A 15,455-nucleotide genomic window follows, 5' to 3' on the forward strand; every position below is an offset into this window, starting at 1 on the left:
ATTCATACAGAATGCAGTACAACAAACAGTATTACTGAATGGAATGTCATGTTATTATATGGGAAAGGTTATCTGTAAATACTCTGCATAAAGATAGATTTCAGTACTCGTAAAATACAATCTACTTCTCTATGATAGAGTTAGACCTCTATCGCAGCAACATTTAATGAGGGTTTAATTACTGTACTTTTCAGAGACTATTCAGTTAGAGTATCTGAGTTTGCAGCAGATGGGGCTTTAAGAACTCTACTCAATATGCCACAGTTCTAGGAAAAGTCCTAAAATGAAACTTGTTTGTAATTGGCCTTGGCCACCACTGAAGGTCATTTGGAAATCACTAACACCAGGTCACCTCTACCTGCTCTGCTTGCGCAGTAGATTGGGTAATAGCTGCCTGTATAGGCTTTAAGGCAAACAGACCTTGCCAGGTTGGCATTTTCTGAATTTTTATGGGTTGAGCTAAATGATCACTTCAAAAGAGTAAAAAAATAAATAAATAAAGCAAATGAACAAACATTCGGGTTTATTGGAGAGCATCATAGAGATAGCTCTTGGAGTATAATATACACTGTTGTTGGCTAATTTTGCTTGCCCATTAACAGCTACAGATGGAGAAACTAAATAAAAAATTTAGCAAACTGTATTGTTTAATAATTATATTTTAGTAGCATCCAGAGGTCCCAATCAGAACAGCAGAGCCTCTGTGCTAGGTAGTGTACAAACACATACAAAGACCTGTAGAAAGGCCCAGGTCTTCAAGGATATCAATGGGAGTTAAGCACCTAAATAACTTTGAGGTGCTGGGCCATAGAGTTGACAATCCAAGCTCCCAGTCCTACAAACATGCCTGATTTATGCATGGAAGTGGTCCCATCCATTTTAATGGGATTACTCATGTGTGTCAACTTTTGTGTGTGCATAAGTGTTTGCAGGATCAACATCTATGGAGACAGCGTGAATATTGAGCCTGTTCAGCAAGTCAGGTATAGCTGAATATCCACCAGAAAATATTTGGCTGTATAACAAAAGAAATAGTCAGTGTGGAATGGAGAAAAGATTTGGACAGTAAAACTTCTCTTGAAATATCTTCTCTGTATTGTGTTCAAAATCCTCTCAAATTTGTCTCCTGACAAATGTGGCCGGACCCATATTTTATATATGTATAAATAAATAAAATATACAGATCTGACTGGCTATTTACTTACCTTTTTAATGTAGTCCACTAAGTTTTACAAGAAGGGATAAAACCAAGCAGAGCTTTCCTCATCACCTCTAAGGCTCAGATCTCAGAACAGTGTTTGCTTAGATCTGCAACAACAGAAATATAAGCATTATATCAGTAATATTAGTACTATATCAACAAAGCTCTTGCCCTGCTTACACACCAGTGGGGATCAAAGTCCAGATTTATCGGATTAGCTAAAACAAAATTAAGTATCAGCTGTCAAGTGAGCTGTAACAGGGTGTAAAACCAGCACTGTATAGTCTGGAGTACAAAATGTATCTAACAGGGTTTATTGCCATCCAACAATGCCAAAAATGCTTTTTAAATTAAATTTTAAAAATGTTTTGGGCAGCCATCTTTTAAAATAACTCAAAGGAGCTTCTTTCAGCCAAGGTTTTCCCTTGCGTATGTAGAGGGTCTGGTTGCTATAACAGATAAGGTTGAGAAAGTGAGATTCTGCAGATGGGACCTAATCCTTGATAAAATTAAGATTGACTTTAGTTGGCATTATGTCAGACCCATAAAACAGGAGGAAAACTCCTGTTTACTTTTGTGGAAGTTGGATTGGGGCTGTAAACCCCTTCACCAGCAGAAGCTACATGACAAGATCATTTAACATTTTCAGCCCTTAAAAATTTAGCTTAATCGCCTTCCCATCATGAAGTTTTAGAATTTTGCTGAAAGCTACAGAAATACAGTTTTGTAAAACCTTTGGCACTGAGCAAATAAACTACTAAGTTATTGCTGTATTTCAAAGAGCTTTATGGTATATTTTAATTAGCCTGTCAACCTACTCCTCTGCTGTTCAGTTACTCATGTCTGGCTAAGGAACAGTATGCCTTTGTTGGGGACTGGCATGCTTAACTAGCCAATGGGAACAGGGTGGGAGTCTGCTGGACAGACTATATTGTCTGTAGAACTATGCAAATCGGACATCGTGGCGGCTCCAGCTAACTGCAGTGTTTATACGTCAGCTTCCTAGATTCATGAGTAAGAGCTAAATAAGCAATTACATTGACAAAACTCCCATTCTGCCCATCACCTGTATGTATACAACTGCTGCTGTAACATCCTTGCACTTGGCTGCCTTCTGTCCCCACCCTTTGTAAGCTGCTGTGACAGACCCAGAGTAGTGGGGTACAAGAGTCTGGTCCTATTGGGATCCAGGAAGTGGGCGGGCAAAGCTCGCCCACTGCTAAAGGATGCCCCCCCCCCCCAGCCTAAGGGGGAGATCCACAGGACCTGGAAGCCAAGTAATTACGGGGGACAACTAATGAAGAACAGGGATGGGAGTGCGGTCAAAGGGTCAAAAGAAGGGAACCGGATGGGGACACCGAGCAGAGGACCCCGGACAGCGCCCACCGCTCCTCAAAGGCGTCAAGGGAGTCGGTGGACATCGCCCAGAGGAACTCTGCGCGGAGGCGTGAACGGACGGAGGATCGGAAATAGGCCCCGCAGTCGCAGGAGACTCCATCGGCCAACCTCCTCATCCTGGTTTTATAGATGGCCACTTTAGCCAGGGCCAGGAGGAGGTTGACCAGGAGGTCCCGCGACTTAGTGTGGCCATGGACAGGGAGTGCGTAGATAAGAAGGTGAGGAGAAAAGTGCAACCAAAACCTTAACAAAATATTGGTGAGGAGCCGGAATAGGGGCTGCAACCTGGCGCACTCCAGATAGACGTGCGCCAGGGTTTCCCTCACGCCGCAAAGGGGGCAGGTGTCTGGGATCGGGGTGAACCGCGCCAAGTACACGCCCGTGCTCATGGCCCCGTGGAGGAGCCGCCAACTGATATCCCCGGCGGGCCGCGGGACTAAGGTGGAATAGAGGCTGGCCCACTGGGGCTCCTCACCCTCTAGAGGTGGCAGGAGGTCCCGCCACTTTGTGTCAGGGCGGGACGCGAGGGTGAGGACATGAAGGGTGTGGAGCACGAGCGTGTAGAGATGTTGTTTTGGCGCGGTCTGGAACCGGACCGGCTGCAGCTCGTGCAGCCGGCTCACGGTGAAGGGGCGGGGGGGTCGGTCGGGTCCACGGGGCAGGGGCCCGATGAAAAGGTCCGGAGGGCCTGGGGTGGAGGGTGGGCGGGGCACGCCCTCTCGCAGGACCCGGTCGAGGTAAATCCGAGCAGCGGGCGGCAAAGCGGCCCTCACCTCGTGAAGTACGAGCAGGGCAGTACGAGGTCTGGAGAGCCCCATGCGCTGAGCGAGCGTCAGGGGATCCAGCCAGTCTCCCCGGTCGTAGTCCAGGAGGTCTCCGACTTTGGTGACTTCTGCCAGGACCAACCTCTGGCGCACCGAGGGGGACTCCGCCGCCTGCACACGGAGGTAGGGGTTATGTAGCAGGGGCTCCGCGAGGAGATCTTCCCCCACGGAGGCCGCCACGGACCTGGTCGCTGCAAACAGTTTCCAGGTCCGGAGGAGGTCCTGGTAGAAGACCGGCAGCCCGGAGAGGTCTCGCGGAAGACCCCTCGGATGGAGATAAAGGAGCTGCCAGTCATATCGGAGCCCTCGGAGGCGGCGCAGGAAGGCGTGCGCCAATATGCTCCACGCCGGACTACCTGCACCATAAAGGAGTCTCTGCAGGGCTTGGAGGCGGAAGACATGGACCTGAGTGCGGAGACACTTCAGGCCCTGCCCTCCCTCCTCCAGGGGCAGATGGAGAATCCCTGCAGAGACCCAGTGCAGTCCTGACCAGAAGAACTCCAGAATCAATTTCCGGAGGTTGGCCAGGAGATCCGGGGCCGGGACCAGGGTGTTGAGCCGGTACCAGAGCATGGACAGGACTAGTTGGTTGAGCACCAGTGCCCGCCCTCGAAAGGACAGACACCGGAGCAGTCCCGTCCACCTCCGGAGCCGCTCTACCACCCTGCCCTCTAAACCTTGCCAGTTCTCCGGCGGAGACGGATGCGTGGCGGAAAGGTAAACGCCGAGATAGAGCAGCGGACCCACGCTCCACCGGATGGCTTGAAGCGCGGATGGGAGGGAGCTCGCCTGCCGCCAGTCCCCTACCACCAAGCCAGAGCTCTTGACCCAGTTGACCCGGGCGGAGGAGGCTGCCGAGTACACAGCCTGGCAAGCCTCCACCCGCGCCAAGTCGCCCGGGTCCTGGACCACGAGGAGTACATCGTCGGCGTATGCCGACAGGACCAGCCGCAGCTCCGGCTCCCGTAGCGCCAACCCCGTCAACCTCCTGCGGAGGAGACAGAGGAAGGGCTCGATCGCCAGAGCGTACAGCTGACCCGAGAGGGGGCACCCCTGCCGTACTCCTCGCCCGAAGCTGACCGGTTCGGTCAGGGTCCAGTTGAGCCTGACCAGACACTCTGCGGAGGCGTACAGCACCTGGAGAAAACCCACAAACTGGGGACCCAAGCCAAACGCTCGCAGAGTGCCCAGGAGATACCCGTGATCCACCCTGTCGAACGCCTTCTCCTGATCCAGGGACAGGAGGGCGAACGACAGACCGTCCCTACACCCGAGTTCCAAAAGGTCCCGGACCAGATATAGGTTGTCGAAGATGGTGCGGCCCGGGACGGTGTAGGTCTGGTCTGGGTGGATCACGTCCGCCAGCACGGACCCTAGCCGCAGCGAGATGGCTTTCGCTACGACCTTGTAGTCCGTGCTGAGGAGCGAGACGGGACGCCAATTTCGTAAATCGCGGAGGTCCCCCTTCTTTGGCACGGCTCGCCTGCACGAAAGAGGGAGGACCCCGCTCTGCAAAGACTCGGCCCAGACGGTAACTAAGTCTGGGCCGAGGACGTCCCAGAATGCGCGGTAGAACTCCACGGTCAGCCCGTCCATGCCCGGAGATTTATTGGTGGGCATGTGGCGGAGGGCTTCCGAGAACTCGGCCAGAGTGAGAGGCAGCTCTAGCCGGTCTCGGTCGCCCGCGCTGACCGTCGGGAGTTCGTCCCAGAGCACTCTGCAAGCGTTAGGATCGGTCGGATCCGGGGAGAAAAGGCCTGCGTAGAAGGCTCTGGCCCTCCCGCACATCTCCACCGGATCCGTGAGGGGGGTGCCGTCCTCTGCGAGGAGGCAAGTGATGTGCTTCTTGGCCCCCCTCCTTTTCTCCAGGGCGTAGAAGAAGCGGGAGCCGCGATCCATCTCCCGAAGGAGGCGGATGCGGGATCGAACAAAAGCACCCCGGGCCCGATGGTCCTCGAGGGCCCGGAGCTCCTCCCGCTTCTCCCGGCACGCTCCGCAGAGGGATGGATCCTCGGGGCTGGCGGCCAGACGCCTCTCCAGCTCTAAGACCTCCCGCTCCAACTGCCCTATCGCCGCATCTCTCCGTCGGCTGGCGCCCCGGGTGTAGTCACGGCAGAAGAGCCGGGCGCGCACCTTCCCTAGGTCCCACCACCGCCGCGCTGAGGGAAAGGCACGCCGCTGCCCTCGCCAGGCCAACCAGAACTCCCGGAAGGACACCACGAAGCCCACATCCTCCAACAAGCTGTTATTAAAATGCCAATAGGCCGGCCCCGGCCTCTCTGCACAGAGAGAGACCGTCACGGTAGCCAGGTGATGATCGGAGAATGGGGCCGGCCGGATGCTGGAGGAGTGGGCCTGTGAGAGATGGAAACGTGATAAATAGATGCGGTCCAACCGGGAGTAGCGCGACCGACGGGCCTCCACCCGGACAAAGGTGAACGTCGAGGCGTCGTCCGGGTGGTGGTCGCGCCAGACGTCCACCAGGGAGTGATGGTCCACTATCTCCCGGAGGACGTCCGCGGCGGCCGGGCACTGCTCGGTCCCCGAGCGGTCCCGCTCCTCGAGGGTTGTATTGAAGTCCCCGCCCAGGACCAGACACTCGTGAGGATCCAAAGTGCCGAGGAAGGCGGACGCCTGCTGAAAGAAACGTAGCCACTCTGGGCCCGATGTCGGGGCATAGATGTTGACAAGATTGACCACGAGCCTCTCCAAACGGACCCGGAGGTGCAGCAGGCGGCCCGGCACAGCCTCGGCGACCCCCAGCACCTCGGGCCGTAGGTCGGGGGAGAACAGGGTCGCCACTCCAGCCGTACGAACTGTGAGATGGCTAAAGTAGACCCTGTCCCCCCATTCCAGCCGCCAGCTAGCTTCGGCGGCCGGATCCGTATGGGTCTCCTGCAGGAAAATCACAGAGTACCCCCCCTCCCGAAGGAAGGAGAGCACCTGGCACCTGCGGAGACCCATCCTACAGCCCCGGGTGTTTAACGTGACGATGGTAAGGGGTTCCATGAGGAGGGCTGGGGGGGATCCTCACCGGCAGGGACTCTCGCAGTTCCCAACGGGCCGCACAACAATCCGTGACCTACCCCGTAGGTAATTAGGGAGTCACGGAAGAGGCGGACCCGCTGGTAAGTCGTGGCAGCCTGCTTCCCGGTCCTTTTACCCTCCCCCATGAGGGCCCTCGCGGCCCGGAGGATGAGATGGAAATCCCCCCATCGCTGCAGGGCGAGCTGCACCTTATTACGGGAGCCCCGGACATCCTCGAGGAACTCCCGCATCTCCTCCCGCAGCGTATGGGGGGCCGGGGCCACTAGCCCCCGGCTGTCCTCCGGAGGGATTACCGACACAGCCCCGTGGCCCACCGAAACGGGTAGACAAGGGGCAGACCCCCGACGTGGCGCCTGATGGGCTGGCGCCACGCAGCCCCCCTCAAACCCTGGCTCGAGTGGGGGCGGCGGAGGGAAGGTGGCAGCCCCTAGTGAGTCGGGACTGGGGAATACAGAAGCCGCTCCCTGGGGGCTATCCTCTAGGAGCGAGGCGATGACGGCCCCAGGGGCGGCAATGATAGCATGGGAAGTGGGGGGAACAGGGGCGGGGTTGACATCAGGGGCAGGGCAGGGATCCGGAGTGAGGGCAAGGCAAGGGTCGGATGCAGAGCCAGGGAGAGGGGCAAAGGTGGGATCCAGGGCCCCAGGAGCCAAGCCCTTGGAAAAAGGCCCCTCTCGATCAGGCTCTGGGGGGTGGGGGTGGGGCAGGGGACCCTCTATGATGCTGGGCTCTGGCACCACGGCTGGCATAATAGTCCCAGCACCGTCAGCGGGGTCCTCGCCCAGGGAAGAGATCGGTCGCCCCACGCCCTCGAGGGGCAACTCATAGGGCTCGGGTCCCAGCCGCAGTGCACCAGCGGTCGCCTCGGTGGACTCGGCGGCTAACAGCATGGTGCCACCCACGGCCGGGCAGATGGAGGAGCCCTGGGAACCCTCAGAGGCGGGAGCAAAGGTAGCGGTTAGGGGAAGGGGACATGGGGAAGGCGGGGCCGGGGTGAGGTCGCTCAGATCGAGGCCCGCTAGCAGAGGGTCGTCCTCCCCCTGGGTGACTGGGGTCAGACCCAGGGCCTCGATCTCCTCATAAATGGAGGGGAGTTCTCCTTCCGCCACCCCGGAGGTCTCCCCGCTAGTGCCCGAGGCGACACTCGCCCCGAGGCTCACGGGGCTTGTGGATGGTAATGGGGCAGGTGGGGCTACATCGGGGTCCTTGGGGGGAAGGGACTCTAAGGGAGGGACGGTACTGCCCTCCGGTGCTGCCACGTCTTCCCCAGCCGGCGCCAGGGGATGGTATATGCCCGCGGGCAAGGCAGAAGGCTCGGCATCGGCGCCCCCCCTTCTGGTCTTCCGGGGGGCTTCCGCATCGGTGGAAAGGAGCTGAGCTCGAGCCTTCCGTTTGCCCCGCTTCCCCTGGACTAGGGCCCAGCCCTCCATGGCATCATCGGGGGGCTGGCTAGCAGGGGTCGGGTCAGGGGGCAAGGATGATGGCTCAGGGACCATGGGAGGCAGCGGTGGGGCGGAAAAAGGGAGGGAAGAGTCCCCCTGGGGCAGGCCCTCTCCCACGCTAGGCGGCATCCCTGCCGCACCCTCCTCTAGGGGCCCCGCCGAGTTGCAGGCAGCAGAGGTGGGGCTCTCCCGCTCGTCTGGGCGTGCTGGGGGCAGTGCCCCTTGGGCCCGAGCGGGAGCAGTGATGGACTGGATGGGAGGAGGGGCGGCTTCGGGCGCCGGGCAGCCAGGGGCGCTGGCGATGACGGGGCCAGCGCCCTGCCGGGGCTCGGGGGTCCCAGATGCCTCTCCTTGCCGGGCCAAAGGGCAGTCCCTCCGGACGTGCCCCGTCGCCCGGCAGAGGTAGCACCGGGCCTCCCCTGTGGAATAATGCACCTGGTATTGGGCCCCCTGGTAGGGGATCAAAAAGGACCCCTCAAGCACCTCTCCGTCACGCGCCGCCAGCGGCAGTTGCAGCTGCACTTGCCGGCGGAACGAGAGGACGTGACGGAGGGCGGGGTCCTTGCAGCCCAAGGGGAGAGGGCTTAAAACTGAGATGGGCTTCCCCAGGGTAGAGAGGGCAGGTAACAGGGCGGCATTAGGAAGGAAGGGAGGGACGGAAGTCAGGACCAGGCAGACGCCCAGGTCGTCCAGCGGCTCGAGGGGGACGAACACGCCTCCCACCGCCAGGCCCTTCTCCACCGCCTCCTGGGCGGCGGCCTCCGATGCCAGGAAGAAGACCACCTTCCCGTACATTTTGGAGGCCGCCACAATGGCTGTGGGCCCCACCACCCTCGCCAACGCCCGCACGTAGGTCTCCACGTGGGGCGAGGCGGGCACCAGGAGGCAACGGACGCTGTGCTTCCTGGTCATGGTGGGAAAGGGGCCCCGGCCGCTATAGATGGTAGTGGAGGCGGCAGGGGGGAGAGATGATGTAACGGTGGGCCCGGGGGCTGCCGCCACCTGGGCGTACGCCCTGGGGGCCGGGGGAGGAACACCCGCAGAGCTGGTGGAAGGAGCAGCGGGGTGGGAGACTGCGGCCGGTGGCGGGGCCGCGGCAGTGGGGGCAGCCCCTGCCATGGAGGGCCTGGACTTTTTGGCAGGGCCCTTCCCCTTCTTCCTACCCCGGCCCTTCCCGCCGGCTGGGGGGGCTCCCTCAGAATCTAAGAGGGGGAGGGACGTGGCAGCAACGGAGGTCACCCCGGTGCCCGCCGCTGCCAGCGCCCCGGCGGGGGCGGTGCCAGATGGTTTGGCAGCGGTGGCTGAGGTAGAGGCTCGGGGGGGTGACGGAGGGGCAGGTGGGGGAGGGGTATCAGGGGCTGCTGGAGGGGCCCCACCCGTCGTATCCCCCGCCATAATGATCAGGGAGGGAGGGAAGGACACCTGGAAGAGAAGGGGAAAGGGGAGGCAGGTGAACCACTCCTCCCCGCTAGGCTGCAGGCAGGGGAGGAGGGCACCAAAGGGGATGGGCTGGGCAGGGGGGTTTCCAAGGGCTTGTGGGGGACAGTCACCGACTCGGGGTAGAAAACTGGCTCCTCTAGCTGCACTAGGGGAGGGGGGTCATAACAACATTTGGGGAGTGTAGTGAGGTTGGGGCAAACTCAAACGGGGGAAGGGCACAAGCGCATGGGAGGGGACATGGGCGCACTGAATAAGGGGCCAATTGGGGTAGGGCTATCACATGGGGGGGGGGGGGGGGGGGAGCCAGGCTGGAAGCAGGACACGGAACCTAGGGGCTGACTTCAGAGGCAAGGGCGGGGCAAACAAGCAAGGGCTTGCAGAGGGAGAAGGGCGGGGCAGGCAAACAAACTGAAGTCAGCCAGGTGCTGGGGTAAAGGGGAGGGCAGAAAGGCTGCTAGGGGAAAAAGGGGGCAGGGAGCCAGGGACAAGGCTGGGGGCTGTGGAAGGGGGTCAGTCCAGGATGGGGCGGGGGGCACGTGCGCCCACGTGCGCTTGCAAAAAAAGAAAAAAAAGTCAATGCGGGCTGGCTGCCGCTGCAGGCCCCAAAGGTGGTGAAAGGGGGCAGCAGGCCCAGCAAGCAGCGGAGTCCCAGAAGCAGGAGCTTGAGGCAGATGGTGAGTGTCCGCTGGGGGTGGTGGAGGGGGCAGCGCCGACGGTGGTGGTGGTGGTGGTTGGGGGGGGACACACACTGATGGACTAGGGGGCAGGCTCCACGCCACACCCCCTGTGTCCCCACAAACACAGTCAGCACCCCCACCACAAGAGCACCGTCCAAAAGTCACTCAGCTTTTCTGGCCCCCTCCACAGTGGTCTCCAGAGTCCGTGTGCGCTCCCCCAGCAGCAGATGGCCTCGTCCCCTCCTCCTTCGGGGTCCGGCAGCTCTCAGGCAGCAGCAGCCCCAGGCAGCAGACCGGTGGCCAGGCAGGCAGAGAGGACCCCTCACAGGTGGTGTTGATGGTGGTGGTGGTCTTCACAGCAGCGGTAGCAGCAACGGCTGGGGCAGGGATCCCTCACTCCCCCCCTCTGGGGAGCGGGCCAGCAGCCCCCCCCCCCAAGGGGCTGTAGTTGGAACAGAAGCAGCAGCAGCACCCAAGGGTGGGGGGATCCAGCAGCTGGGCAGCAGCCAGGTAGGGGAGATGGTGTCCGGCCCGGCCAGGGGAGCAGCTGGAGCAGGGGCAGGGGCAGTAGTGGCAACAGCAGCAAGGGCCCAAGGCTAGCAGGAGCAGCAGTCTCCCTCCTCCCTCCAGACTAGTGGGGTACAGGAGTCTGGTAGAAGGCAAATATACTGGCCACTGGATAAACAGTTTTCTCTAGTGCAGTCCCTGTTCTGGTCACTCAGGGAACAGAAATCAGGAACCTGCTACAACCAATTAAGACAGGCAAGCTAATTAAGACACCTGGAGCCAATTAAGAACATACTAGAATCAATTATGGCAGGCAGACTAATTTAACCTGGTTTAAAAAGGACCTCACATGGGGAGTGAGGAGTACAAGTGTGATCAGGCTTCAGGAGGAAGATCCTGCGGTGAGGATAAAGAAGGTGCTGGGGGGAGGCCAAGGGAAGTAGCCCAGGGAGTTGTAGCTGTCATGCAGCTGATACAGGAGATGTAGACAGCGGCTATCCACAGGGCCCTAGGCTGGAACCTGGTATAGAGGGTGGGCCTGGGTTCCCCCCAATTCCTGATCGGACACAGGAGTTGACTTGATCTGTGAGCAACACCAGAAGGGAAGGTCTAATTTGGAAAGGGATCTGGCCTGTCCCTGATCCACTAGGTGGGACAACAGAGAGACTGAAGATTGTTCTCCATTTCCCCCATGCTGGCCAGTGATGAGGTTAGCTGAGTGAATGGCAGGTTCAAGCCTCTAGCAGAAGCAGCCAAACTGAGGGCTGCTGTGAACCTCTGAGATGAGCAAATCTGCCAAAAAGCACAGGACCCACCAAGGCAGAGGAAGAACTTTGTCACACTGCATATAAAGAGCATGTACAGTGGCCTATTGTACAGCTGCATGGTTTCTACTTGCTGATCACAAGGTTCACTGAATAGCAGGCATGCTTGAGGGGAGACCAAATGTCTTTCAGAGCAAAAGTATGAGACTAATAATAAAGGGGGTTGGATTCCTTAGCAGCTTGGCACCTATGACTAGATGTTGCAGAGCACACTGCTAGCCACTGTCTGGGCTGCACACATGATAGGGGCCAGGGTAAAGAGAATCAAGGTATGGTGTGCAGGGGACTTCACAGATGTTTAGCAGTAAAATTTCCAAGTGTGCCCACACATTACCTGAACGTCAATGGGTAGACGATCCCACCCCCTACAGGTGAAAGCAGGGCCAAAAGAAAGCCCAAACACCCAGAATAGATATCCTCACTGGGAAATGCTTGTTGTAGCAGATTAAGTATTAGTGTCCTGCTCCAATAAACTCTTTGGAGAGAGAGAGAGAGAACACAGAGAGATGTGGTTGAATATTGTGGTTCAGATCTAAGATGCACAGTGGCCTGAAAGATGAGCCTCTACCCATATCACACTGAGATCAAGGAAGACCCTCAGAGGGTCATAGACCTGACTTTAGGGGTAAAAGCATCTCCTCCTATCCACCTTATTCTCCCCTTGTCAGACTCCTTTCCTTTATTTACCTCCTAGCATACAGAAGTCCAAGCACAATGATGTGTTGCAATGCAACCTTGCTCCCTGATGCTGTCCTCTCTATACCCACCCCCAAAGCACCAGTATGTGAGCTCCCCACCATTTTCACTCCTCCCTCACTTTTTCTGATCCCTGCCTGACTCCACCACCTATCTCTATAGTATTTATAGCTACTCTCAGCTGCATGTCTGTGTGGATCCCTACTCCATGCACTGTCTGCTTTAAGTGTGTCAATACTGCAAAGCAGCCGGTGAGACACGGCTGCTTGAACACCTTAACCTGTGCCCCTTTACTTAGTTATGCTTCAGATACAATTTTGATAGAGAGTACATGGGATGAAACCCAGTGCCTTGGCAGCCCTTACCCAGGCCATTCTTGAACATCCATCATTACAGTACTCAACTTGCTGGGCACTCAGACAACTTAGCCAAGAGCAGCTACCTGCAGTGTAAATGTGCTGGCCAACCAACTCTAACTGTTATCCAGAGGTAGCTGGCTAAATGGCTATTTGTGCCCATACAAGCTTTTGAAAATGCAGGTGTTTGGTAAAGGTTCTGTGGCTTCCAGGTTTGGCACACAGCTCCCATAGGGTGGGGGAGATGATGTTATTCCCAAATACAGAAGTTTTTAAACTGACGCGTGGCCCTCTAAGGGGTGTGTAACAGGACACACACCCCTCTTGTGAGCGCCCCCTTGGCCAAGTGCATTGTGCCTGCACTCTGTTTGTGGTGAGTCTTCAGTGACTCAGCCCTCCAGCAGTCTCACACAGTTGGTCTGTGAAAGCAAAGCAAAATCCCTTCTGGAGTACAAGTCCTACAGGGGTGTATCTCAGTGCTCTCTGTAACATCTCCCTCAAGTTGCCCAGCTCTGGGATAGAGCAGTGCTACTCGTGCCGCTGCTTTAGTTCCCTGGGCCACTTCTCCGTGGCATCTTCACCTTTACCTCAGGGCCTTGTCCCGATGGGAGTCCCAGCAACCCTCTCAGAGCTCCTCGCTCTCACCAGCTTCTGGCAGCACTGCCTCATCCAAGGTCCTGCAGGTCCCTCAGCCAGCCACACACCATCCATGCTCCTCCAGCTCCAGCAAGGAACTGGCCTTACTCTAGTCCTGCAGCTCCTCTTATACTGACCTGCTGGGCTCTGATTGGCTGTGTCCCAAACAAACACTCTAGGCAGTTTCTGGGCCCTTTTCTGGGGTGGGGTGTGGCAGGGCTGTGAGGCCTTCAGCAGGGGGCCTCAGAGGGTCTGGTATACTCTGTCACAGGGGGGCATGGAGGAACATTTCGGGAGGAGGGTGTGAGTGGCAATGCCTACTTTGTGCAGTGGAGCATGGGGAGGGAGTACAATCTCTACCCCTTGACTTACCTCAGCAGGCCATCCAGCCTGTGGGTCAGGGCCAACATCCGCTGTGGCCACACCCAGCACTGGCTCTGGCCCCAGAGACCATTGCATGCACCTTCCCCGACCCTGAAAACCTGAGGGGGGATTGCCAGGTATTGGGTCTATTTTTGCCTGGGTTGGGGGGGCGCAACTCAAAATTGTAACTCAAAGTGTGTGGGGGGGGTGTGCTCAGCTCAAAAAATTTAAAAAACGCTGCCTGAATACCTCCAAAGATATTAATAAATACAAATGCATGCTGTATTTTCTCTGAGCGTTTAATCTTGAAGTAAAGACTTTTACCCAGATGTTACAAAGCTCTTACATCAGAAGTTCACTGGCTATTTAAAATAAAGAAAGGGTGACAACATGTAGTTAGTGATGTCTTAGATTCTCATTTTTCAGGGTTGTTCAATTTCTTTTATGTAACCACAGTTTCTTATGCATTAAACTGTTCAATTTGTTATTACTTGAGCACTGCTTATATTTTATTAGGTATGGACGTGAAGCTAATCCTTGATTCCAAACATGCCCAAACTTTGTAGTGGTTCAGATCCACATCAGAACTCTGACTCGGAAATCTATATTTTATGAACCAATTATTTAGGTCTAGTATATTGTTTTAAACATATATTTCCTTCCTCCCTCACCCCAAATACACAACACTCACCATGCAAAACACACAAACAACTCGTTTGTCACAGTGTAAAAAATAAGAATATGAAAAAGTTGTCTGGGACATTTTTAGCTTAAAATGTTTTCTTTATTGATTAGCATACACAATGTATTTGTGATTGTTTAAATCATGCAGATATTTGTCTTACAAAACATTTGACCTCCTAAATGGTTGTAAATGATTGAAAATTACTTATAGTTGGAAATGCCTACTCTGAGGTAAGAACTTAAAATAAATTCTACTGACCAAGGGTGAACGAAGTATAGTGAAATAAGTTTTCAAGTTTTTGGGAAAGAATATTAAAGACAATATTCTATATATACTGGCACATGGGAGGCAGCCCATTCTCCTCATCTAAGATTTGATCCTCTCTTTTGACTCACAGTATGCAGATTTATAATATCTGTGGCTGTATAAATACAGGAGCCCATTTTCCATTTCACGCTATTTCTATCTGCATAGCAGAATGAAGGATTAAACTCTTTGAAAAGAATATATTTTCAAAGAATTGTCATGGTTTAGTCACGCAGCTGCCAGTGAGAATAAAGAAAATTGTATAACTAAATTCCCATTGCACTACTTTGAAAATTTAACACTTTTAGACAAAATATCAAATATGAAGAGCTAAAGTCCAGGTGCAAAACTGCATGCACAACTGCACATCTTCTTTTGTGCATTCAAATGACTAAATAAACAAGCCTTGTGTTTGTGCACACATGTTATCTGGACACCTAAATAACTGCTTGTGCATGGAATTATGTATCTGCATAGGTCTCACTTGCACATGTGTGTTTGAATGTGATCATCAAGCCAATTCTTTTGAAAATATGGAGCTTTGTTTGTCCATTAGTTGCTATTACTCTCTACCATTTCTATTTAAAGTAAATTCGTTCCAACATGAGAATTACACCTGGAGCACAAGTGAGAAAAATATTAAATAAGAGTGAGAACAATATTAAATATATTCAGAAAAGGCTGAGATTTGTTTTTCTTTTGTTACTAATCCATTCATAGTGACGGTTATAGGATAATTTACAGGAAAAATATTTATAGGTTATTTTATGTAATTATACTGCACCAACACTACAAACAGAATATTTTAAAATCATATTAGGGCATGTAAACATGTCATCTTACAAAGAGAATACTTGAAAATCTATGTGCTAAGGGAGGTAAACATATCTCAACCTACTGGGTTTAAGTTTTCAAAAGGCTGTTTGTCAATGCAGCATAAAACATTTCCTTAGTGCAAGACTTACCAAGTGTGTAAAAAGACACTGACTCCATGAAAAAACTCCTTTTCTCCCCTAAAAATATCTGAATAATAAAGTGATATCTGTGTTTCT

This window comes from Chelonia mydas, chromosome 2 (assembly GCF_015237465.2).
Source record: "Chelonia mydas isolate rCheMyd1 chromosome 2, rCheMyd1.pri.v2, whole genome shotgun sequence".
NCBI classification, from domain to species: domain Eukaryota; kingdom Metazoa; phylum Chordata; order Testudines; family Cheloniidae; genus Chelonia; species Chelonia mydas.